The sequence below is a fragment of the Triticum aestivum genome, chromosome 6A (assembly GCF_018294505.1).
Source record: "Triticum aestivum cultivar Chinese Spring chromosome 6A, IWGSC CS RefSeq v2.1, whole genome shotgun sequence".
Lineage (NCBI taxonomy): Eukaryota > Viridiplantae > Streptophyta > Magnoliopsida > Poales > Poaceae > Triticum > Triticum aestivum.
The window spans coordinates 192,349,379-192,377,148 of NC_057809.1; positions in this window are offsets into that span (position 1 = coordinate 192,349,379).

Below are 27,770 nucleotides of genomic sequence, written 5' to 3' on the forward strand. Positions count from 1 at the left end.
GTCAAGTCTCTATGTTTAGTGTCATCCTTGGATCGGGAATGCTGACACACACAGTACTCAAAGGATTTATAAAAGAGTAGCAATCACACACTTATTACTTCGAATGTCTCAAAAGAGAACTTATTACAATAAATATGGCTTAAGGCCATCTAAAAACGATAACAGCAGAAGGCTTGGAAGAAAAAGCGAGTCCATCAACTCCAACGGCATTGCTGAGTGCATGACAAATGACCTACGACATCTTACTCCTCGTCTGAAAAGTCTGCAACATGATACATTGCAGCCCGAAAACGGGCCAACACATGGAATATGCTGGCATAGTAACACAGTAGAGCAATGAACAGGTAAAGGCTATCACTACATGCATATTTGGCTGGTGGAGGCTCTATGGTTATAATGTTTTGCGAAAAGCCAATTTTCTCCTACAACAAAGGAATATATTTTATTTAACTATCATAGTATTGAAACATTGAGAATGGTACCCCCATCGCAATCCCAATTAAAAGTAATTATCAACCCAACAAATTAATTTAGAGTGATGAGATCCATATGATAATCCAAGAACCAGATACTCAAGTTGTCCATAACCGGGGACATGGCTAACCATGATTAGTTTGTACACTCTATAGAGGTTTGTGCACTTTTCCCCACAAGACTCGATTTCCTCCGTTGGATTTCTTGCACTACATGGTGTTTGAGAAACGGATGACCGAGACACAGTTTTTCGGAAGCATTAACTCTAACCCTGGGTAGACCTTACCAACCTACATCCCCTACATCTGCTAGCCTACCACTGGAAGAGGTCATGCAACTTACTCCACTATGCTAGAGCCCATAATAGCTTGTGGCTACACACAGAAGTTTCTAGCATGAATAATCTTATGATCCCTTTGAGCCTGGGTGGCGGACCATAGGAGGATCACACGGTATAACCCCGGGATCTCCTTGGACAACACTGGTATAACCCCAGGTTCCCTAAACCAACAATCCACCCAGATGTGTATTAAAGTTTCCACCTTAAGTTGAACCATTAATTAACAAACTCACATCTGTCATGGATGCTCTCAAACCCAAACCACGTCTAGCAGCATAGCATAGCGATATAAGCATAACATAGAAGTAACTCCCAAGGGTTTGATAAAGAAACAGGTAATAGGTTCGACCTCATCAACTACATCCGAATACCCACATGTTAATCACATCCTAATCATGCATTGTTTGAGGATTGTAACTAATGCATAAAAACTGGGTATGAAAGAGTATGATCAATGTGTTACTTGCCTTGCTGACGATCCGTGAAACCTAGTGACTCGTAGTAGCACGCTTCACACTCTGGGTGTTCTATCGCAAACAAACAATACCGTACATAATAAATCAAGCAAAGATGCATGGGTAAAACTCAAATAAGAAGGTCCAACCAGAAAGTTCAACTAAAGAACTCTGGTTTGCAAAAAGAATCAAATCAAAGGGAGCAATGAAACTCAAACTGCGAAAGAAACAATATCCAATTTCTAATCTGGACTAAAGTCAAATTTTATAGTACCAAAATCTTGTTCAAGTTGGTTAAATAGAAAGAGGGCTTCGAGACAAAGAACTAGGCACTTGATTCACCTGATTTGGATAAATGAGCGAAAAGATATACTAGATCGAAGATTAGGGCAGAAATCGCAATCGAAAATAATCGCGAAAACCCTCGAAAAAGAAAAACTGACGAATAGGCTCACGAATGAACGTTCGCTGTCTGCGACTAACAGATGAACGGCATTCGTTAAAACGAACGTACAGACGGACGTCTGTTAAATAAATAAACTGATGGAAAATCGATCTAATAAATTAAACCGGAAACTAAAAAAACCGGATCTAGATCTAGGGTTTACCGAAATAAACCGATGAAAAAATGGCGGCGGCTAACTCCGGCAAATGGTGGGCGGCTCCGACGGCTTGCGTGGCGGCGCAGTGAGGCGGTGCGGCGGCTTGCGGCGGCTGGCGGCGGCGCGCTAGGGCGGCGGTGGCGCTAGTGTTCGGGAGCCGCGGTCAGGCCGGCGGCTCGGGGTGGGCTGCGGGGGCGGCTCGGGCGCCTTATAAAGGGGGCCGACCTGGGGAGTCCGGGCCGGTTATGGCCCGTAGGTCAGTTTGATATTTTTTAAAAGTCCTGACACGAAAAACTACAACAACAACAACAACAACAACAACAACAACAACAACAACAACAACAACAACAACAACAACAACAACAACAAAGCCTTTAGTCCCAAACAAGTTGGGGTAGGCTAGTGGTGAAACCCATAAGATCTCACAACCAACTCATGGCTCTGGCACATGGATAGCAAGCTTCCACGCACCCCTGTCCATAGCTAGCTCTTTGGTGATACTCCAATCCTTCAGGTCTCTCTTAAAGGACTCCTCCCATGTCAAATTCGGTCTACCCTGCCCTCTCTTTACGTTCTCCGCACGCTTTAGCCGTCCACTATGAATCGGAGCTTCTAGAGGCCTGCGCTGAATATGCCCAAACCATCTCAGACGATGTTGGACAAGATTCTCTTCAATTGGTGCTACCCCAACTCTATCTCGTATATCATCATTCCGGACTCGATTCTTCCTCATGTGGCCACACATCCATCTCAACATATGCATCTCCGGCAACCTAACTGGTGAACATGTCGCCATTTAGTCGGCCAACACTCAGCGCCATACAACATTGCAGGTCGAACCGCCGTCCTGTAGAACTTGCCTTTTAGCTTTTGTGGCACTCTCTTGTCACAGAGAATGCCAGAAGCTTGGCGCCACTTCATCCATCCGGCTTTGATTCGATGGTTCACATCTTCATCAATACCCCCATCCTCCTGCAGCATTGACCCCAAATACCGAAAGGTGTCCTTCTGAGGTACCACCTGGCCATCAAGGCTAACCTCCTCCTCACACCTAGTAGTACTGAAACCGCACATCATGTACTCGGTTTTAGTTCTACTAAGCCTAAACCCTTTCGATTCCAAGGTTTGTCTCCATAACTCTAACTTCCTATTTACCCCCGTCCGACTATCGTCAACTAGCACCACATCATCCGCAAAGAGCATACACCATGGGATATCTCCTTGTATATCCCTTGTGACCTCATCCATCACCAATGCAAAAAGATAAGGGCTCAAAGCTGACCCCTGATGCAGTCCTATCTTAATTGGGAAGTCATCAGTGTCGACATCACTTGTTCGAACACTTGTCACAACATTATCATACATGTCCTTGATGAGGGTAATGTACTTTGCTGGGACTTTGTGTTTCTCCAAGGCCCACCACATGACATTCCGCGGTATCTTATCATAGGCCTTCTCCAAGTCAATGAACACCATATGCAAGTCCTTCTTTTGCTCCCTATATCTCTCCATAAGTTGTCGTACCAAGAAAATGGCTTCCATGGTCGACCTCCTAGGCATGAAACCAAACTGATTTTTGGTCACGCTTGTCATTCTTCTTAAGCGGTGCTCAATGACTCTCTCCCATAGCTTCATTGTATGGCTCATCAGCTTAATCCCACGGTAATTAGTACAACTCTGAACATCCCCCTTATTCTTGAAGATTGGTACTAATATACTCCGTCTCCATTCTTTTGGAATCTTGTTTGCCCGAAAAATGAGGTTGAAAAGCTTGGTTAGCCATACTATCGCAATGTCCCCGAGACCTTTCCACACCTCAATGGGGATACAATCAGGGCCCATCGCCTTGCCTCCTTTCATCCTTTTTAAAGCCTCCTTGACCTCAGACTCCTGGATTCGCCGCACAAAACGCATGCTGGTCTCATCAAAGGAGTCGTCCAGTTCAATGGTAGAACTCTCATTCTCCCCATTGAACAGCTTGTCGAAGTACTCCCGCCATCTATGCTTAATCTCCTCGTCCTTCACCAAGAGTTGGCCTGCTCCGTCCTTGATGCATTTGACTTGGCCAATATCCCTCGTCTTCCTCTCTCAGATCTTGGCCATCTTATAGATGTCCCTTTCACCTTCCTTCGTGCCTAACCATTGGTAGAGGTCCTCATATGCCCGACCCCTTGCTTCACCAATAGCTCACTTTGCAGCCTTCTTTGCCATCTTGTACTTCTCTATGTGGTCTGCACTCCTATCCAGGTATAGGCATTTGAAGCAATCTTTCTTCTCTTTAATCGCCTTCTGGACATCATCATTCCACCACTAGGTATCCTTATCTTCGCTTCTCCTTCCCCTGGACACTCCAAGCTCCTCCGAGGCCACCTTACGAATGCAGGTTGCCATCTTCGTCCACACATTGTTCGCATCTCCTCCTTCCTCCCAAGGGCCCTCCTTAATGACCCTCTCCTTGAACGCTAGAGCTACCTCCCCCTTGAGCTTCCACCGCTTCATTCTAGTGACTTTGGCACGCTTATCCTGCTGGACACGAATCCGAAAGCGGAAGTCAGCAACCACCAGCTTATGCTGGGGTACAACACTCTCTCCAGGTATCACCTTACAGTCTAGGCACGCACGCCTATATTCTCTTCTCGAGAGGATGAAATCAATCTGGCTAGAGTGTTGGCCACTACTAAAAGTCACCAGATGTGATTCTCTCTTTCTAAAGAGGGTGTTAGCTACAATCATGTTGTAGGCTAGAGCAAAGCTTAAGACATCTTCTCCTTCTTGATTCCTGATGCCATAGCCAAAGCCCCCGTGCGCCCCTTCAAAACCTGTGTTAGATGTACCCACGTGGCCATTGAGGTCTCCTCCTATGAAGAGCTTCTCACCAATCGGTACACTCCTAACCATGTCTTCCAGGCCTTCCCATAACTCCCTCTTGGTGTTCTCATTGTGGCCTACTTGCGGGGCATACAAGCTGATAACATTGAGAACCAAGTCCTCAACTACCAGCTTGACCAGGATAATCCGGTCCCCACGTCTCTTGATGTCTACCACTCCATACTTGAGGCTCTTGTTGATCAAGATGCCTACGCCATTTCTGTTTGCAGCCGTCCCTGTGTACCACAGCTTGAAGCCGGTATCCTCCACCTCCTTCACCTTCTGTCCTCTCCATCTGGTTTCTTGGATGCAAAGGATATCAACACCTCTCCTCACCGCTGCATCAACTAGCTCCCGAAGCTTCCCTGTCAGAGACCCTACGTTCTAGCTACCTAAGCGAATCCTCCTAGGCTCGGCTAGCTTCCTTACCCTTCGCACTCGTCGAGTCAAATGCGAAGACCCTTGCCCATTTTCCACTACATCCGGGCGCCGATGTAGCGCACCACTAAGGATGCGACGACCCGATCCTCGCTCACTTGCCACCGTATCCGGATCAAGATACAGCGCGCCACCTTGGGGGTGACGGCACGGCCCTTGCCCATTTTCCACCACACCCAGGTTCCGATGTAGCGCGTCGCTGAGAGGGTTACGCCCCAACAAAAATCTTTTGGGTTTCATCTCCATAAGAGTGGCTGAGTTTTTACGTTGGCTCGCCAAGCCTATCACAACCCTCCTCCTTTACCCGGGCTTGGGACCGGCTATGTTGAGACAACATAGGCGGAGTCCTGACATGGAAAACAAATGAAAGAAATACTAAACGGACTCCAAAAATACTGAAATAAATTTTCACGGTCCTCTAATAATATTGCGGACAAAGTGAACATTTATTTTGGACTCTAATGCAATTTTGAAAAATGATATTTTTCCTAATTCAAATAAATCGCAATAAAATCCAAATAAAATCTAATATTTGATTTCAGTATATTTCCTCCAATATTTCATAAATTTTGGAGAAGTCATATTATCTCCTCTCATATATTTTTAATATGAAATATTTTTGGAGAGAAAAATTATTAAAACCAAATGATCCTTGCCTCAATATTTGATAAAAAAGTCAAATATGAAGACGGTGAAATCCCCAACTCTCTCCGTGGGTCCTTGAGTTGCTTAGAATTTCGAGGATCGCAACACGAAATTGCAATAAAATATGATATGCATGAATGACCTATGTATAACATTCCAAATTGAAAATTTGGGATGTTATAGTGCATTGCCCTTTCTCACCTTGAGAGTTGGTGCAAAATTCGCCGGTGCATCCAAACCCCGTGATATGATACGCTCTGTCACACATAAACCTCCTTATATCTTCCTCAAAACAACACCATACATGACATTTATGGCATTTCCATAGCCATTCCGAGATATATTGCCATGCAACTTTCCACCGTTCCATTTATCATGACACACATCATCATTGTCATATTGCCTTGCATGATCATGTAGTTGACATCGTATTTGTGGCAAAGCCACCGTTCATAATTTTTCATATATGTCACTCTTGATTCATTGCCCTTCCCGGTACACCGCCGGAGGCATTCATATAGAGTCATACTTTGTTCTAGTATCGAGTTGTAATCATTGAGTTGTAAATAAATAGAAGTGTGATGATCATCATTAATAGAGCACTGTCCCCAAAAAAAGAGAAAGGCCAAATAAAAAAAGGAAGGCCCAAAAAAAGGGGCAATGCTACTATCATTTTTTCCACACTTGTGCTTCAAAGTAGCACCATGATCTTTATGGTAGAGAGTCTCTTGTTTTGTCACTTTCATATACTAGTGGGAATTTTTCATTATAAAACTTGGCTTGTATATTCGAACAATGGGCTTCCTCAAATTCCCTAGGTCTTCGTGAGCAAGAAAATTGGATGCACACCCACTTAGTTTCTTTTGTTGAGCTTTCATAAATTTATAGCTCTAGTGCATCCATTGCATGGCAATCCCTACTCCTTGCATTGACATCAATTGATGGGCATCTCCCTAGCCCATTGATTAGCTGTGTCGATGTGAGACTTTCACCTTTTTTGTCTTCTCCACATAACCCCCATCATCATATTCTATTCCACCCATAGTTCTATATCCATGGCTCACGCTCATGTATTGCGTGAAAGTTGAAAAAAGTTTGAGATTACTAAAGTGTGAAACATTTGCTTGGCTTGTCATCGGGGTTGTGCATGATGAGAGCATTCTTGTGTGACGAAAATGGAGCATGACCAAACTATATGATTTTGTATGGATGAACATTATTTTGCCATGCTATTTTGAGAAGACATAATTGCTTAGTTAGTATGCTTGAAATATTATTATTTTTATGTGAATATTAGACTTTTGTCTTGAATCTTTCGGATCTGAATATTCATGCCACAATAAAGAGAATTACATTGAGAATTATGTTAGGTAGCATTCCACATCAAAAATTCTATTTTTATCATTTACCTACTCGAGGACGAGCATGAATTAAGCTTGGGGATGCTTGATATGTCTCCAACGTATCTATAATTTTTGATTGTTCCATGCTATTATATTATCTGTTGGATATTAATGGGCTTTATTTTACACTTTTATATTATTTTTGGGACTAACCTATTAACCCAAGGCCCAGTGAAAATTGTTTTTTTGCCTATTTCAGTGTTTCACGGAAAAGGAATATCAAACGGAATGAAACCTTCGGGAACGTGAATTTTGGAACAAACATTATCCAGAGGACTTGGAGTGGACGTCAAGAAACGAATGAGGAGTCCACGAGGCAGGGGGCGCGCCTACCCCCCTGGGCACGCCTACCCTCCTGGGCGTGCCCTCCCCCCTCGTGGGCCCCTCGTGGCTCAGCCGACCTACTTCTTCCTCCTATATATACTCATATACCCTGAAAACATCAGGGAGCACCACGAAACCCTATTTCCACCACCGCAACCTTCTGTACCCAAGAGATCCCATCTTGGGGCCTTTTCCGGAGCTCCGTCAGAGGGGGCAACGATCACGATGGGCCTCTACATCAACTCCATGGCCCCTCCGATGATGTGTGAGTAGGTTACTTCAGACCTTCGGGTCCATAGTTATTAGCTAGATGGCTTCTTCTCTCTCTTTGAATCTCAATACAAAGTTCTCCTCGATCTTCTTGGAGATCTATTCGATGTAACTCTTTTTGCTGTGTGTTTGTCGAAATCCGATGAATTGTGGGTTTATGATCAAGTCTATCTATGAAGAATATTTGATTCTTCTAAGAAATCTTTTATGCATGATTGGTTATCTTTGCAAGTCTCTTCGAATTATCAGTTTGGTTTGGCCTACTAGATTGATCTTTCTTGCAATGACAGAAGTGCTTAGCTTTGGGTCCAATCTTGTGATACTCGATCCCAGTGATAGAAAGGGAAACAACGCGTATTGTATTGTTGCCATCGAAGATAAAAGATGGGGTTTATATCATATTGCTTGAGTTTATCCCTCTACATCATGTCATCTTACCTAATGCGTTACTCTGTTCTTATGAACTTAATACTCTTGATGCATGCTGGATAGTGGTCGATGTGTGGAGTAATAGTAGTAGATGCAGGCAGGAGTCAGTCTATATACATGATCATGCCTAGATATTCTCATAATTATTCGCTTTTCTATCAATTGCTCGACAGTAATTTGTTCACCCACCGTAATACTTATGCTATCTTGAGAGAAGCCACTAGTGAAACCTATGGCCCCCGGGTCTATTTTCCATCATATAAAGTTTCCAATCTATTTTATTTTGCGATCTTTACTTTCAATCTATATCATAAAAATACCAAAAATACTTATCTTATTATTATTATCTCTATCAGATCTCACTCTCGTAAGTGACCGTGAAGGGCTTGACAACCTCTTTATCGCGTTGGTTGCGAGGTTCTTATTTGTTTGTGTAGGTATGAGGAACTTGCGTGTGGCCTCCTACTGGATTGATACCTTGGTTCTAAAATACTAAGGGAAATACTTACGCTACTTTGATGCATCACCCTTTCCTCTTCAAGTGAAAACCAACGCAGTGCTCAAGAGGTAGCATGCAGCAATGGCCGGATTAGAAGAAATAAAGGCTCTTTTAGCAAGCAACCCAATCCTAGCCATGCCAAGTGTCAGCGAACCAATGTCATTATACATATCTGCAACACACCAGGTGGTGAGCGCAGTACTCGTCGTCGAATGAGAGGAGGACGGGCACAAATTCCCGCTCCAAAAGCCGGTATACTACGTATCTACTGTCCTAACTCCATGCAAATCCCGGTACCCTCATTATCAAAAGATAGCATACACGCTATTCGTGGCATCCCGGAAGCTACGACACTATTTTCATGAGTGCTCGATCACGGTGGCTTCTGAAGTTCCACTGAACAACATAATAAACAATCGTGACGCCACGGGCCGGATTGCCAAGTGGGCCATTGAGCTCCTTCCATTCGATATGACATATAAGCCACGCCGGGCCATCAAATCCCAAGTACTCAGACTTCGTCACCGAATGGACAGAAGCCGAACTCCCTAAAGAGTACGACACATATTCCAACTGGGTCATGCACTTCGATGGTTCCAAAATGCAGGTGGGCTTAGGGGCGGGCGTTGTCTTAACATCCCCCACTGGAGATACAGTTCAATATGTACTCCAAATATTATACACATACTCCAACAATGCAGCCGAATACGAGGCCTTATTGCATGGTCTTCGGATGGCTGTCTCCATGGGCATACAACACCTGGAAGTGCGCGGGGACTCGAACCTCGCGATATCTCAAATAAATGGAGATTTCGATGACAAGGATCTGAAGATGGCGGCCTACCATAACGCCGTTCTCAAAATGTTGGCTCGGTTCGAGGGGCTCGAGAAAGTAATCAAGTGGTGGATGTCCTTGCTCGCATCGGCGCCAAGCGTGACCCGGTCCCACCTAACATCTTTTTGGAAAGGCTTTTCAAGCCATCTGTGGTGTGGCAAGGGGAGAGCGGTAACGTCAGTCCGGATCCAACCATAACCCAGACTCCGAACATACCGATATCATCGGAGGCTCAGCCACCGAAATAACACCGTCGGCCCATCTTATCATAGCAGTCATTGCCCCATGGACCAAACCCTTCTTGGCCTACCTCAATAGGCAAGAGCTCCCTGAGGATCAGAATGAGGCTCGCTGCATTGTTCGGTGTTCGAAAGCCTATAAGGTCCACGAAGGAGAACTCTACAAGAAAAGCGCTACCAGAGTACTTCAAAGATGTATCTCCGAGGAAGAGGGGCAGCAGCTCTTGGCTGAAATTCATGCCGGTCTCGGTGGTCACCATGTCGCAGCTCGGTTCCTTGTAATCAAGGCCTTTCATACAAGTTTCTACTGGCTGACGGCCCGAGCAGATGCAGAGGACCTTGTCCAACGTTGCGTCGGATGCCAGCTTTTCGCCAACCAAAGCCATATGCCACCCACTGCTCTACAAACAATCCCCATCACTTGGCCTTTCGCGGTCTGGGGGCTTGACATGGTTGGACCCCTTAAAGGAGGCATCAGTAAGAAAAAAATATCTGCTAGTCATGGTAGATAAGTTCACTAAGTGGATAGAGGCCAAACCAGTTAAAACGGCCGAAGTTGGACCAGTGATAGACTTTATATCCGGTGTTGTGCACCGTTACCGTGTCCCACACAACATCATCACCGACAATGGCTCTAATTTTACAGCCGATGAGGTGAAAGCCTAGTGTGCTAATCTAGGCATTAAGCTCGATTACGCCTCTGTCTATCATCCACAAACAAACGTTTAAGTTGAACGAGCCAATGGTCTTATTATGAGCGGCATCAAACCCAGACTAGTGTGGTCTTTGAAAGAATCAGAAAAGCACTGGGTTGAGGAGCTCAACTCCGTACTCTGGGGGCTGCGGACCACACCCAATTGCACTATCGGATATACACCTTTCTTCATGGTGTACGACACAGAGGCTGTGTTACCCTGTGACATTATTCATGACTCACCTTGAGTGTGCATGTACGAAGAGAGAGAGGCCGAGCTTGATCGGCAGGACAGCTTAGATGCCCTAGAGGAGGAGAGTGACGTTGCAAAAGCATGTTCCGCATTTTATCAATAGCAGGCCCACAAATATCAAAGCAGAGAAGTACGGGCCAAGACTTACAATATTGGCGAACTCGTTCTATGCTTGCTGGAGTAGAAAAAGGACAAACTCAAGACAAAGTGTGAGGGTCCCTTCATCATGATGAAGTTCTCACTGGAGGAGCGTACCGCCTGCGTGATGCATCAGACAACCGCCTCGAACCGAACCCCTGGAATGCGGCCAGACTCCGAAGATTCTATGCCTAGCGCCGAATCCTTCGTTTGCTTCCTCCTCCTTATTGTTTACATTATTTTTTATCATCTCTTTTCTCCCTCTTTTATTATCCTTAAAGCTTTCGTGCTGCTAAACCATACACCTATGACGTACACATTCTCAAATGTGTACGTCCATTATACATGGGGGCTTCTTGCACAAAAGCTTATTATTGTTATTTTTCGAGCATCAAGCTCATCACATATGCGTTTTACTCATATGTATCTTTTCTTCGCCATTATATGCATTGATATGACTTAAGTTTTGGCCAAGCTGGGTTGCTTGGCTCCTGTGCTTATGCCCTATGTTCCTGTTAATTCGGCAAGGGCATAAAGGGAGCACCTCTGCGATTGTTACTGTCGGCTCATCCGGATGTGTACCTCAGAATGGGTGAAGCCGAAAGCTAGCGTTCTTAAGGGAATATTCGGTCGGTGGACTAAAGATGTTTTACATTTCTTCCACTATGAACCCCCAGATGTTACCTATACTGCGATGTTTTCAATCATAGTTCAGACATGCATATTAACGCATGCACACCCAGGGAAAGGAACCCTTAAGGGATCTATTCTCTCTGGAAGATGTTTCTTACAATGACCCCTACGCCTGGTTTCCACGCATAGCCCGGTCTATTTTACCGCTCGAGTATTCGGAAACAGTCCGCACCTTCGGGTCCAGAGGTCGAAGCGAAAAGGTCGGCCATGACAATCGTTTTACAATCCGCCTAGGAACAAATATATTAAGGAGAGTACATAGTCACTTGGACTCAAAAATTTCCTCCTCTATACCGTCCAACAGGCTGTCTAGCTTACTATCATGTTGGGAATATTTGGCATCTACTTCTACTTGGTCATATACCAAATTAACGGGAATTTCTTTCCCATCTAACCCTAGCGTTCCGACCCGGGCCATATGATTCGGATCAAGCTTGGTATACCGTGTTTTTACCATGGCCCAGGCCTCTCGCGCACCTTCCCGGTAGGCTAATATCTTCCATAATCGAATACACTATTGTGCCCCTTTGAACAGCTCCACGAGCTCCGCCATACCTCCTGGAGGAGAGGCGAATGTCCATAAAGCCTTGGCAACACTACACATTGCGTGCCGAACTCGCTTGTGCAACTGGGACAACTCTTGTAGCAGGTCGCCCTGAGATTCGGACATTTCTTACTTGGGACGGCCAGTCAGCATACCTGCAGACATGAATCTGCCAGTTCCGGCCCTTGCCAAATTACAGGGAGGCAAGTTTGAAAAGCATACTGAATATGCCGCCTTGTTGCCTCCTATTCTCCTTGACGGCATCAGCTAGTTGGGCTCGAACATCTTTTAGTTCTTCGCCTAGTTGGGTATGGGAATCTTGCATCTTGTTCCTTTCATCCCTGACCCGCATCAGCACACGTTCGCCTGCCGCATGTTTCCTTTTGGCCTCTTGTTCTGCAGCCTGGGCGCCCTTTAGTTTCTCTCTTAGTTGCTCTACTAATTCTGTCAGCAGAAACACAACAGTTTTAATATATCTGGTATATGATTATACTTCTTTCCGCTGGGGAGAAACATTACCCGGTGCTGCCTCCTTGGATTTTTCCAATTCGGTGGTACCCGCAGTTAGTTGAGTCTGACATTTTTCCAGCTCTTGAGACAATAGGCTATTCTTCTCCATAAGTGCCTGATTATACAATGATCCTTAGATCAGTTGTATCACCTGCTTTAAGTCTCGGGGGCTACTGGTGTATGATTATCAAATCTACACTTACTCGCGTATCTTTTAGATGCCGGTTTGTGGCTCTAGCAAGCCCATCCCGAGCAGCTCGGATGTACGCATCGGCCAAGCTGAAGGCATTGAATGCCTCCTTTGAAAAGCCGGGGTCATGGAGAGCGGCCCTCCGACGAAGATGATTCATGGCGCTCTCCACTTCAGAGTTCGTGACGGACATATCGTCTGAATCCTCTGCGGATGGATAGTTCGGCGCCACTCCTGTGTCAGCCCCCATCCTTAGGGAAGGGTCTGGAACCTGACTAGTGGAGGAACGACTGGCAGGATCCCCGGATATAGTCCGGCGGACACTTTTCCTGATAGAATGTGGCGAATGGCATCACGATTTGATGTGGCGATCAGGAGATGTATTTTCAAAAATAAAGCCATACCTCTTTGATGAAGGTTCCACCGTATTTCATTTGCCTTTCTCTTCGAAGACGTGCTCGGCGTGGGCGCTGTTCTCCTCGGAGATGCTTCTGGTACACGTTGTGATGTCGAGCGCCTCCCCTTTGGAACACGAAATAGTGCGGTGGGTGAGGCATAATAAGGAACCTCTTTTGAAGAAGGTGTCTCTTAAGTTACTTACATGCGAAGCACGGAGGAGGCCGGGATAATCGGTGATGATAGGTACTTCCGTACCATCGTAGCTCGTCTGATAGAATACTCCATTCTCGAGCTCCACAAATATGTTCGAATCTTCTTTGAATCCGGGGTCAAGGTCCAGGTTGTGACCCTCCGGCTGGGGGGCGGGGTTATGGATTCCCTCGGTAGCCTTCTGCCATTCTTGTTGCGAGTGGATAGTTTACTATCCATCAAAACTGATTCAGGGAGAGGAGTAAAATGGTGGGATTGGAGCTCACCCAGCTAGGAGGATTATACATGGAAAATCCATCTCGACATTGGAGACGAGTGAACTCCTCCTTCTCCCCTTTGTATAGTTCGGCCAATATTTTGGCCAAAGCGGCGGGGGTTTTCAGACCATTCCGACCGCAGCGTGAGGCGTCATCTTCCCCATTATAGTGCCACATGGGAATCCCTCTGTATTAGAGTGGTTGGACCTCCCGCACTATGGAGATCGCCATTACCTCAATTATTGATAATCCAGACTGGGCGAGTGTCTTAATCGCGCCCATCAACTGACTGACTTCGGCGCTATCGTCCACCTCGAGGCTCCAAGGGCGCCAGTTGTGGTGTTTCTTCAATGGAGCACTTGAAAATTCGGGGAGACCCATTCGGACCGGGTCAGGAAGAGTGACATCATCAATATAGAACCATTCGGAAGGCCACTCTTCGGAAGCCTTCTTCGGCGTGTTGGACAGGTATCCGGTCCCGGCGATGCGCCATACCACAGCTCCTCCCACTTTGAATAATGATCCCCCTTGATTACGAGGGACGAGGTAGAACAATTTTCTCCATAATTCAAAATGGGCCTCACAGCCCAGGAATAGCTCGCATAGAGCAATGTAACCCACGATGTGCAGGATGGAGGCGGGAGTGAAACTGTCCAGTTGGAGGCCATAATACTCCAGAAGTCCTCAGAGGAAGGAATGGATTGAAAATCCCACGCCTCTTAGCAAGAAGGGAACGAAGCATACTCGTTCCCCCTTGGACGGATTGGGGAAATTCTCCGCCTAAACCCCGCCATTGAAGGACATCAATCCTGCTCAGACGGGGAATAGATCCGCGGGAGGAAGAAAGCCCTGTTTTTGTAGCTTCGTCAGCTGACCATGAGATACAGAACATCTCTCCCAATCACCTTTTTCCGAGCTAGGGGAACGAGAGGAAGAGCAAGGAGCGCTAGCCATGTTGGAGTGTTTCCTCCTAGCGAGCTCTGAGGATTTTTTTGCAGGGTGTGGAATGGATCTGAGATATGTTCTCTTTAAATAGGCACCTCTCTTGTATGGTCAGGGTGGTATGTGCAAAAATACCCCGACCTCTAGTATTCACTCGCCATGTGGAAGCTGAAGTCAGGAAGGCGTGGAAGCCTATGGGCACGACATTAAATGGAGAAGCCGAATACCGCTCTTTAAGTCAGGGACTTTGAAGTAATCAGAGGGGGAACCAGCCTTGCAATGCCGAAGACAATCTGCGTGTCGGACACCTCGTCATTGAAGTCTGGTTCGGGGGCTACTAAGGGAGCCCTGGACTAAGTGGTCCTCGGGCGGCCGGCCTGTTGGACATGGGCCGGACTATTGGGCCATGAAGATACAAGATAGAATACTTTCTCCCATGTCCGGATAGGACTCTCCTTTGCGTACATGGCAAGCTAGGTGGCCGGATGTACAATTTCCTTTCTATGTAACCGACTTTGTTCAACCCTAGTTCCCTCCGGTGTCTATATAAACTGGAGGGTTTAGTCCGTAGGGACAATCATAATCAGATAGTCTAGACTTCTAGGGTTTTGGCCATTAAGATCTCGTGGTAGATCAACTCTTGTAACCCCCATACTCATCAATATTAATCTAGTAGGACGTAGGGTTTTACCTTCATCGAGAGGGCCCGAACCTGGGTAAACATTGTGTTCCCTGTCTCCTGTTACCATCGACCTCATGCGCACAGTTTGGGACCCCCCACCCGAGATCCGCCGGTTTTGACACCGATACCAACCGATCCAAGTACCAAATGTACGGAACTCCGTGTTCAGCACTTGTTCAGCTCGATGATGTCCCTCGAGCTCTTCATCCAGTAGAGGGTCAAGGGAGAGTTCCAACAGCACGACGACATGGCGACGGTGATGATGAAGTAACCAGCGCAGGGCTTCACCTAAGCACTACGACGATATGACCGAGGTGTTAAACTATGGAGGGGGGCACCGCACACGGCTAAGAGATTCTCTATTGTGCTTTGGGGTGACCCCCTACCCACGTATATTAAGGAGGGGGAGGAGGAGGGCCGGCCAAGGTGGGGCACGCCATGGGAGGGAGTCCTACTTGGACTCCTAATCCAAGTAGGATTTAGCCCCCCTGTCAGTGTCAAAACCGGCGGATATCGGGTAGGGGGTCCCAAACTGTGCGTCTAGGCCGGATGGTAACAGGAGACAGGGGACACTTTGTTTTACCCAGGTTCGGGCCCTCTCGATGGAGGTAATACCCTACTCCTGCTTGATTAATATTGATGATATGGGTAGTACAAGAGTAGATCTACCACGAGATCAAGGAGGCTAAACCCTAGAAGCTAGCCTATGGTATGATTGTTGTGTATGGAGTTGATTGCCTACGGACTACAACCCTTCGGTTTATATAGACACCGGATAGGGTTAGGGTTACACAGAGTCGGTTACAATGGTAGGAGATCTTGAATATCTCATCGCCAAGCTTGTCTTCCACGCCAAGGAAAGTCCCATCCGGATATGGGACGAAGTCTTCAATCTTGTATCTTCATAGTCCAGGAGTCCGGCTGAAGGTATAGTCTGGCTACCCGAACACCCCCTAATCCAGGACTCCCTCAGTAGCCCCTGAACCAGGCTTCAATGACGATGAGTCCGGCGTGCAAATTGTCTTCGGGATTGCAAGGCGGGTTCCTCCTCCAAGTCCTTCATAGAAGATTTGTAAACACCAAGAGTAGTGTCCGGCTCTGTAAAATAAGTTTCCACATATTTCCATAGAGAGAATAATAATATTAACACAAATCAAATCTGCTGACATATTCCGCAGTGCACTATCACACTATGGCCAAGTCCTTTACTCGAATCGCTTTTACTTTTCCACCTCAGCATGTTTTGCGAGGCAGTTTCCTTGGCACGTCTTGTCAAAGCAGAGATCGTGTGCCCCCTTTTACGGGATTCTCATTAATACGGACGTGGGTAACCCAATCGTGCCCGTCAACATGTTTTCTCGATTAAAGGCGAGTCCCAAACAGTTACGAGGAGGGCTCCTGGTATTCAACCTCTTATAACAAGACCAAGGCCTTACTCCCCTTTTTTTAAATCTCAAACTAGTTCGCCCGTCGCCTCGAGTTCCAGCACCCTAGGCTTCAGATTCCAGGCGCTTCGGACCTTCGACAATGTCTGGTTCCGACCTTCAAGGCCGATGGATGCCCTCCTCCGTCACGGAGGAGGATGTGCTAAAGTTGAGAGAGGCTAAGTTCTTGACCGCCGAAATTCCTCATAGGTTGCCTGCTCAAGGGCAGGCTATTCCCAATCCCCAGCCCGGTGAGAGCATAGTGTTCATGTCTCACTTCCTTCCGGGGTTAGGCTTCCCGATGGATCCCTTCGTGAGGGGGCTGCTGTTTTCTTACGGGCTGGAATTTCATGACTTAGCTCCGGAGTCCATCCTCCACATTTCCTCATTCATCATTGTGTGTGAAGCGTTCCTCCGCGTTACCCCTCACTTCGGATTATGGCTCAAGACTTTTGGAGTGGAGCCGAAGATGATCGAGGGACGGCATGTAGAGTGCGGAGGTGCTGTCATAAGTAAGAATGCTGATGCTCCATGGCCCGAGGGCTCCTTTCAAGAGCAGCTCGGCTTGTGGCAACGATAATGGTTCGATATCACCGCTCCCAGGAGCGCCAAGTAGGCGGCACCTCCTGCCTTTCGCTTGGGTCCCCCATCACGGCTAGCGTCATGGGTCAACAAAGGATTAGATTGGGGTCTGCCCAAAGACATGCCCCTGCTACAGGGCCGAATTAAGGATCTCTTGGAAGGAGATCTCAGTTTGGTCAAGGTGATGCAGGTCATGCTGATTCGCCAAATAATCCCCGGCAAACGTCGCTCCCTTCGCCTGTGGGAGTTCAATCCAGAGGGACCGCGAGCTCTCCAGAACTTTATGGGTGTAACGCCCGCGGAGATGTATAGACTATTCTTCGGATCACAAGAGATGTGTCCGGATTTAACCGAGGACGCATGCCTAAGCTGCAATCGCCCGGATACTCAAGTAAGCAACCTTGTGCCCGGACCTTCTATCCGTATAATTGTCATAAACTTGCCCCTAAAAGAGCCGTCCTTTTAAACAGGAGTGGATAGCGAAGGCGAAGCTGATCAGGTGTCCGGCTCCCCTTCCTGAAACCAGGCCGGATCCCGTGTTGGTCAGGATGCTGTAGATAATGCCTTTGGAGGGGGAGGACAAGGAAGCTATGGCCTCCTCGAAGGAGGCTGCTCCGAAGGGAGGAACCGACAATTCCTCTCCTAAGGGGAAGAAGAGAGCCGCCTCTGACGACCCGGAAACCATGGCCTCAAAACGGGGGAGAAAATCCTCGTCAGAGGGTCCGACGCCAGGGAGTTCCTCGGCCGGACTACGCCCTCAAGGGGATCAGCCCTCCAGCGAGCCGTAAGTGGAGAAAGATTTTCCTTTTGAGGGATGAGAGAAATCCTTGATTTATATCTGAGAAGATTAACCGAAATTTTACCTTGTAGCTCGGACCTCAGCCCTTCGCAGCAGAGCTCGTCTTCGGGGGATCTTCTTCCGGAGATGATGGAGAGCGGGACGCCTCCCCCTGCCGTGCCGCCTAGCGAGGCGGGCGACCCTGAGGTGTCGTCGCGGAGGGTTTCTCCGAATCCGGCAGGGGCGGAAGATAGCTATGTGCCCCCCGAGGCTCTCCGCGTCCGGCCTTCGAAAGAGGCCATAGGACAAGTCCGGCACCGTCTGGTGCTCGGCCGGAGGAACTAAAGATTCTGCTGGGGCGAGCTTCTATCTCAGAAGAGCACCGTGCATTGATGGGCACGGTGATTGAAAGGATTTCATCCGCAGAAAGCGGATTGCATGAGGCCGTCAAAAGTTTACTGACGGGTTTTGAGGTACGTTAGATAATGTACACTTTTGTCAGTTGCGCATAAGTAAGATGCGCCCTGTGTAGATAGTAGCCCCTGAGACTCTGCGCGTTGTCAAGAAATGACGGCACGCAGAGGATCATAATCCCAGGTCTAAGATGTCGCCTTTGAATGTAGGTGGCGAGGTGTCCGGAATCAAGCCGAATTGATGATGTGGCCGAACTAAAGCGGCAACTGGACGTGGCAGATGCCGACATCGCGCTTGTCAACAAGCGGCTTGATGAGGCTCAAGGTATGTAATTCTTCGGGCGGCATCAGGTAAGAGGAGCTTCATGCCAGTGTCTTACAATGTGTGTGCTTGACGCAGATGGTACGGCCGCCGTGGAGAATCTTAGGGCAGAACTTGCCCGAGCTAAGGAGCAAGCCAGAAAAAGCGATGCGGCTGCCGAGAAGGCCCTTGAAGAGCTGAGAGCCGAACAGGCTGCTCACTGCCGAAGCAAAGAAGAGATGGCCGAGATGGCCGAGAAGTTAAAGAGCGCTGCAGATCATTGCAAACTTCTTGAGAAAGAAGACCGGGCGAGACAGACGGACTTAGAGAAGGCCGTTGCCGATGCCAAGGATGCTCGCTCTGCGATGAGAGCTGCGAAGGAGGAGCTGCGTCAGGCCGAACAGATTGCGGCTGGAAAGCCCTTTATGCTGCGGAGGAAGTTTTGTGATCCGAAGTTTGCTCCGTTGGACCGGATGTGGAGTGTGGAGGACACCTATCTGGATTTGGCAGCAAGTGCTGCTGATGCGACCGAACACTTTCGAGATCTAGAAGATCGCGAAGTGGAAAAGCTTTTCTGGTCACAGTTCCACAATCCAGAGCGTCCACTGGCAGTGGACGATCGCCTGGCTCAATGGGCCGAGCTGAATAGATTGTCCGGACTCGCCATGAAGTACGTCATGGGTCATCTGTGGCCTGGGAGATCGGAGCCGAAGAGTTATTTCAGCTTGGTGCAGCAATTCCTTGACGCGGTGCCGCGTATTAATGCAATGAAGAGGTCAGCATGCATAGAGGGCGCAAGGATGGCTCTTGCCCGTGTTAAGACATACTGGGCAGAGATGGAGACCACCGTTGTTGCGTCCCGAGATTCGGACAAAAGCCGAGTACCTTCCGAGCACTATTTTCAGGAAGTCCTTGAAGGCGCTCGTGTAATAGAGACGCAGTGCTCGAAAGATGCTATGTTATGATAGCATATGTAATTTAAAAGTAATATTTTGATAAACTGTAGTGGCCTTTTTTATACTTGTGCCTCCAAGTATTGTGAACACCTTCTATGCGGCCGTTTTAAGATATATATATATATATATATATATATATATATATATATATAGAATCTGAAAGATGGCAGTCGTTGGCTTCAGCCCCCACGCACATAGTGCGGGGGTGCTCGCAGAAGACGCATTTTCACACTTAACCCAACGTCTTGGTCCTACAAAGGAGGTGATAGCGCAGCGGGCCAGGCAACCGGACTATAATGCTTTAACACTTTCACTTAGCCATAGGAGTTTGAAAATGAGACTCTTTAGGTAGCACCTTGGTGGCAACTGCGCTCATCCGAATTCGGGGCGCGTATGTGCCTGACCGGGAAGCGGCCCTTCGTTAAAGCGGAGGAATCCGATAGATTCCGATAGGTCATCGAGTGGCTGACCAGTCTCACGCTACATCATGACAGTCAGTTTTCGGCTTTCTCTACTGAGGTGCTCGCCCTGGCCGAACCGGGGGCACAATCGCAGTAGTTCTCCTGGTGCTACCTTAGCCGATAGAGCGGAACGTAAGGTAGCCGAACTCAGGAGCCGGGCAACCCAACATTTGACCAAAGACATGATTCGGAGCTGATGCATATAATGCCAAAACTCGCGACGCCGAACACTCCCTAAGGTGTTCGGTCTTTATGAGTGCGGGCGAAACAACACTCTTTATTAAAAAAGCCCCTAGTGTCCAGGTACGTGCAAAAATTCTGACGTGGCCACATGCCAAGACGCCAGCCTCCTCCTTGGTTATATTAGAAAGAAAAAACCAGGGGATGTGTAGCAACAAGAGACAGTAAAAAAGGTTTACGCAGGGTCTTAATCTAAAAAGAATCCTTTAGGACGGGTCCCTACTGCACGTCTGCGCCTGTGTCTCCGTTGTGCCGTATCCTGGACGGGCGCCGCACGACGTTCATCTGTAAAAGAGAGGAACTGAGTTGAAAACGGGTCGTGCCGAAAAAGTTTAAAATAAGCAAAGTATAAAGTAAGATATATAAGTTTGAGCTTTATTGTCTCTTATTGTATATGCGTGGAGCCCCTAGTGCGGGGGTATATGGCTTCTAGGCCTGCATCAATGATGATTTTGCACCGAACTCGTCTATCCGCGTTCGTGGTCTTGAATGACCTATTTTGAAGTTTTTTGGCCGGTGAGGCCATTTTGCTGTGGGGCTGTCAAAGCGGCCGCACAGTCCTCCGCTTGGGGAGGCGCACTTTAGTGCTTCCCCTTCAAAGAGATGATGCCTCGTGGACCGGGCATCTTAAGCGTAAGAGATGCATAATGCGGTATTGCGTTAAAGCGAGCGAAAGCTTCGCGTCCCAGTAGTGCTTGATAGCGACTTGAGAACGGGACGATATGGAAGGTCAGCTTTTCGCGGCGGAGGTTATCGGCAGAGCCGAATGTGACTGTGAGCCGGAGAAAACCCGTACAATGGGTGTCCGGACCAGGTATTACCCCTTGAAAGGAGGTTTTGCTGCGGTGGATTCTTGCTGGGTTTATCCCCATGTGCTGGATTGTATCCTGATATATCAGGTTTAGTCCACTGCCGCCGTCCATAAGGACATTTGAAAACTGGAGTCCGCCAATTATTGGATCGAGTATCAAGGCAGTCCAGCCTACATTCTTGATATTCCTAGAATAATCTAGCTGATCGAAGATGATCGGTTTTGACAACCAGTGGCAGGACCCTTTGGGATGGCCGTGTGGTGCGTACCTTTACGGGCGCCGCACGTTTTGTTATGTGAAGTGAGTTCACTGTTTTTACTTCTTGTGGGAAGTTCTTTTGTTTCCTGGTGCTCTGCTTTTGGGGTTCGTCCTCGTCTTCGCTTGGTGTGTCGAGCCCCTTGTGTTCGGCATTGAGTCTGCCGGATTGTTTGAAAACCCAACAGTCTCTGTGGGTATGGTTAGCAGGCTTCCCGGGAGTACTGTGTATCTGACATATCCTGTCCAGGATTTTATTTAGGTTGGATGGATCGTCCCTGTTATCCTGGGGGGGCGATTTTTCCTGATTTTGTCGTGAGCCTTTGAATCCGGCATTGACTGCCGTGCTCTTCGGACTTTTGTCCTTAGTCCAGCGACGGTCCTTGTTGCGTCGCGGTTTTCCGTTTCCATCCCTAGTTTCGGATGTACTTGGGTCGCTGGGGCTGCACCTTGCCAACCAGCTGTCCTCCCCTGCACAAAAGCGGGTCATGAGGCTTGTTAGTGCGGCCATTGTTCTTGGCTTTTCTTGGCCGAGGTGTCTGGCGAGCCATTCGTCTCGGACATTATGCCTGAAAGCTGCTAAGGCTTCGGCGTCCGGACAGTCGACTATCTGATTCTTTTTAGTGAGGAATCTATTCCAGAACTGCCGAGCTGATTCTCCGGGTTGTTGAGTTATGTGACTAAGATCGTCTGCATCCGGAGGGCGGACATAGGTCCCTTGAAAGTTTGCTCGGAAAGCATCCTCGAGCTCTTCCCAGCTTCCAATTGTGTTTTCTGGAAGGCTTTTAAGCCAATGCCGGGCTGGCCCTTTAAGCTTAAGGGGTAGATATTTTATGGCGTGGAGATCATCTCCTCTAGCCATGTGTATGTGGAGGATATAATCCTCGATCCAGACTCCAGGGTCTGTTGTTCCATCATATGCCTCTATGTTTACGGGTTTGAATCCCTCTGGGAATTCATAGTCCAGGACCTCATCGGTGAAACATAGGGGGTGTGCGGCGCCCCTGTATTTGGGTGTGCCGGATTCTGATGATGGCTTCATAGCGTTGCTTACGAGAGCTTGCTTTCTTGGCCCGTAAATGGACCTGACTGGGCCATGATGCGAATCCTTAAGAGGGTCGCATGCCGATTTAGGTGCGGCGCCGCTTGCCGCTTTATGGGGTCGTCTATCCGACCGTGTGGCTTTTTCATTTTTTGAATGCGAGGGCTCTAGGGCCTCTTCGTCGAATTCAGGCAGTAGCTTTCTTTTCGGATAGCTTTTAGTGCGGCGACTGTCGCTGTACTTATCTGTGGTATTGATTACTTTGCTCCATCTAATCCAGAGTGCGTCTTCCGCTGTTTTCAGCTTCTGCTTCTGCTTTTTTAGGCTACGTGCAGTTGCAACGAGCCTCTCGTGGAGATTCTTCTGCTCCATAGGTTTATTCGGCGTGAGGTTGTCTGGAATGTCGTTTTCGCCGAAGGAGGGATGTTCGGTTTCTCTATCCGTGTTTCCCTGTTCGGACGGTTGCTCTAAGGCCTGCTCGTCGTCTACTGGCTCGTCCTGCTCTATGGCTGGGTTTTTGTCAAGGCGGCGCTTGGGTCAGCGTTTACACCGACGCTTTGATTGCTTTTCGGGGGGTCGATCTCCTGTCCAATCCCCTTTTTCCTCGTTGTCGCTTCCTTTAGGGGTATCCACCATGTACACATTGTGGGATGAGGTGGCTGTCCAATGCCCTATGGGCGTTGGTTCGTCGGTATCTCCTGCATCGTCATCCATGCTGTTGATGTCTCCGGAGTCGCAGTTGAGCACGTCATTTAAATTGTCGACATTGGCTACCAAGTGGGTGGTGGGTGGGGTTTGAATTTCTTCATCGTCTGTATCCCATCCTTGCTGACCGTAATTGGTCTAGGGCTCTCCTGATAAAGAGAGAGACTTTAGAGAATTCGGGATGTCGCCGAAGGGCGAGTGCTGAAAGATGTCCGCGGCGGTGAACTCCATTATTGGTGCCCAATCGGATTCGATCGGCAGGGACGCGAGGGGTTCGGAGTTCGGCGAGGAATCCGTCTTCTTGGAGTCACGGGCCATGCGGAGTGCGGGGCTGGAGTTCGCCTCAATTGCCTCTGAGATCGCAGCCCTTGAGGCAGCATCTAACCGTTGATCCTCGATCGGTGCAGTAGGCTCCGAATCAATGGTCGGGACCGATGCGTGTGTGGCCTCCAAGGCGCTATTCGGTGGCAGAGCTATATCATGCCCCTCGAGACAGTGCGGCGCGCTTGGCTGTGGCTCGAATCCGTCGAAGATCAAGTCTCCACGGATGTCAGCCATATAGTTTAGGCTTCCAAACCTGACTTGATGGCCAGGGGCGTAGCTTTTGATCTCCTCAAGGTGGCCAAGCGAATTGGCCCGCAGTGCGAAGCCACCGAAGACGAGGATATGTCCGGGGAGAAAAGTCTCACCCTAGACTGCATCGTTGTTGATGATCGAAGGAGCCATCGGGCCTAAAGGCGACGACACAGAGAAACTCTCAATGAAAGCACCAATGTCGGTGTCAAAACCGGCGGATCTCGGGTAGGGGGTCCCGAACTGTGCGTCTAGGCCGGATGGTAACAGGAGACAGGGGACACTTTGTTTTACCCAGGTTCGGGCCCTCTCGATGGAGGTAATACCCTACTCCTGCTTGATTAATATTGATGATATGGGTAGTACAAGAGTAGATCTACCACGAGATCAAGGAGGCTAAACCCTAGAAGCTAGCCTATGGTATGGTTGTTGTGTATGGAGTTGATTGCCTACGGACTACAACCCTCCGGTTTATATAGACACCGGATAGGGTTAGGGTTACACAGAGTCGGTTACAATGGTAGGAGATCTTGAATATCGCATCGCCAAGCTTGCCTTCCATGCCAAGGAAAGTCCCATCCGGATACGGGACGAAGTCTTCAATCTTGTATCTTCATAGTCCAGGAGTCCGGCTGAAGGTATAGTCCGGCTACCCGAACACCCCCTAATCCAGGACTCCCTCACCCCCCCCCCCCTTTTCCTTTCTTCCACCGGAGGGAATAGGAAGGAGAGGGAGAGGAAAAGGGAAAGAGGGGTTGCGCCCCCTCCCCTTGTCCAATTCGGATTGGGCAACGGGGGCGCGCGCCCCCTCCCATGCGGCCCTCCTTTGTCTCCACTAAGGCCCACTAAGGCCCATTATTCCCCCCGGGGGTTCCGGTAACCCCTCGGTACTCCGGTAAAATATCCGAATCACTTGGAACCATTCCGATGTACGAATATATCCTTCCAATATATGAATCTTTACTTCTCGACCATTTCAAGACTCCTCGTCATGTCCGTGATCTCATCCGGGCTCCAAACAAAATTCGGTCATCAAATCACATAACTCATAATACAAATCATCATCGAACGTTAAGCGTGCGGACGCTACGGGTTCGAGAACTATGTAGACATGACCGAGACACATCTCCGGTTAATAACCAATAGCGTAACTTGGATGCTCATATTGGCTCCTACATATTCTACGAAGATCTGTATTGGTCAAACCGCATAACGACATACATCATTCCCTTTGTCATCGGTATGTTACTTGCCCGAGATTCGATCGTTGGTATCATCATACCTAGTTCAATCTCGTTACCGACAAGTATCTTTACTCATTCTGTAATGCATCATCCCACAACTAACTCATTAGTCACATTGCTTGCAAGGATTATCGTGATGTGCATTACCGAGGGGTCCCAGAGATACCTCTCCAATACTCGGAGTGACAAATCCTAATCTTGATCTATGCCAACCCAACAAACACCTCCGGAGACACCTGTAGAGCATCTTTATAATCACCCAATTATGTTGTGACATTTGATAGCACACAAAGTGTTCTTCCGGTATTCGGGAGTTGCATAATCTCATAGTGAAAGGAATATGTATAAGTCATGAAGAAAGCAATAGCAATAAAACTTAACGATCATAATGCTAAGCTAAAGGATGGGTCTTGTCCATCACATCATTCTCTAATGATGTGATCCCGTTCATCAAATGACAACACATGTCTATGGTCAGGAAACTTAACCATCTTTGATTAATGAGCTAGTCTAGTAGAGGCTTACCAGGGACACTGTGTTTTGTCTATGTATCCACACATGTATCAAGTTTCCGGTTAATACAATTCTAGCATAAATAATAAACATTTGTCATGATATAAGGAAATATAAATGAGAACTTTATTATTGCCTCTAGGGCATATTTCCTTCAGGCATAACACTTGCAACAAGCACATGGTTGAGAAACATGTAAAAGAGGCAACTTAATAATAGGCTCAACCAAAATTATGTGTGTGAGTCACGGAAAAGCACTTGAGAAGACTAAAAATAAGGATGAGCATTAAGCATCAACATAGTCTTGAAAGAATGAGGTACAAGGTGCAAGACAAGTCCTTCCCACACACATTGAACATGCAAATGGGTTCACAAGCTCACTAATATGTGAATTAACAACAAAGCTTGTGACAACCCATGGTGAATATAGAGAATGATAGCGTATAGCTGAAGTCCTTCCCATACAAAGAAGGATGTATAGATGAAATAATTACAACAAGAAAGAATGAGATATCCAAACATAAGTCATAAATATACCCATAAGATCTTTGCTTGATGCATAGAACATGGCCTAATATTGTCTTATTGTATATGAATGAACTCCAAACGCACAAACATCAAAGACATCACAAATAGAAACAAGAGATCATTGTTGGGATGCTTTTAGAAAGGAAATTAGTATCATGAGAAGGAACGAATTTCATATCATGAAGCAACCTACACAAGGTTGAGTGCAAGAAAAGTACGCATGAAGTAGGTAATGGTACTTGTTAGCAAGTTATCATTGTTGTGATCTACTAGATAATGGTTCATTGATCATCCTAGCTTGGATCCAATAAGTACATGGTGACAACACCTTCCTTGTGAGTGTGCCGAGCATCCAATGCATCTCCAATTGTTACTAGAGCAACAACACAAATAAAATGGTACACAAACTCATTGGGACCAAAGAGTTAGCAAACCAACAATACATAGGACAAACTCCACATATATATGTGCAAATTCATATGAAATTGAATTTCATGCACATCTTAGTCAATTAGAGACTTGGTGTAGTTTCCACTTTAATTGGGTCAAAGAAAGAAAGGATGCCAAAAATGTACATCTAGTAAATATGCATGCTAAAGACTTCCAAGAGCCAAATCAAAACATGATTGATAAGATATCAATTGAGGAGTTACCAAGTGAAAATAAGATACGTAATGAATAAATCATCACTTGGAGGATACCAAATAAAAGATACATCAAGGAATGGGGGTACACTAAATAAAACATATCAAACTTCCAAAAGAGAGGAAGGTTACAAACAAACCAAACCCTCTACAAAGTTTCATGATGGCACAAAGTACCAAAAAGAAACGGCTTTCTTCCAAGATGAGTGTTCTAAAGAAAATAGGATAGCTTCCCCAAGAGTTGTGCATTATAGAGAATTTGCATTTGAATACAAAGTGCACAAGATGGGATCACCACTTTCATTATGTCTTAGAAAGACACTAGACAAGATCAAGAAATCAACAAGATCCACAAGTGGCACGAAAGGCAATGGGAGTTGACACACTCTTTGGCAAGAGATAAGGAAATAAAAACAAAAGCCAACGTAAAGATGATCAACAATTTCTACAACATAAATGATTACCAATTGTCAAGAGACAAGAAGTATTTGGAAATAATTCCTGATGGTAGATTGTAGACATATCCAACATCATCTTCACACAAAGCACATAAGCAAATTGCAACTTGTAGAGCTAACATGCCACCTAGAAACAAGATAATTTACAATATCAACTATAAGTGGCAATACCTGAAATGTACACATTTCCGAGGCTTGTAATATACACATAGCATATTACTCCCCATAACGTGATATGAAAGAAATCTTAACAAGAGGAAGATAAAAAGCAACAAGAGATAATTAATGGGCCATTTAGAATTTGAATTTCCCATGAGAAGACATACCACATAGAGACTAGATAATCTTGTAATATCAATATACTAGGTCATATTACTCATGTACACACATTTATAGTATCGTGAAGTGCACAAAGCACATCACTCCCCCAAAATGGGATGTTCCATTAATCTCTCACAAGAGCTACCTAAGATAGAAACAATATGTAAAAAAGGCTCAACACAAGACT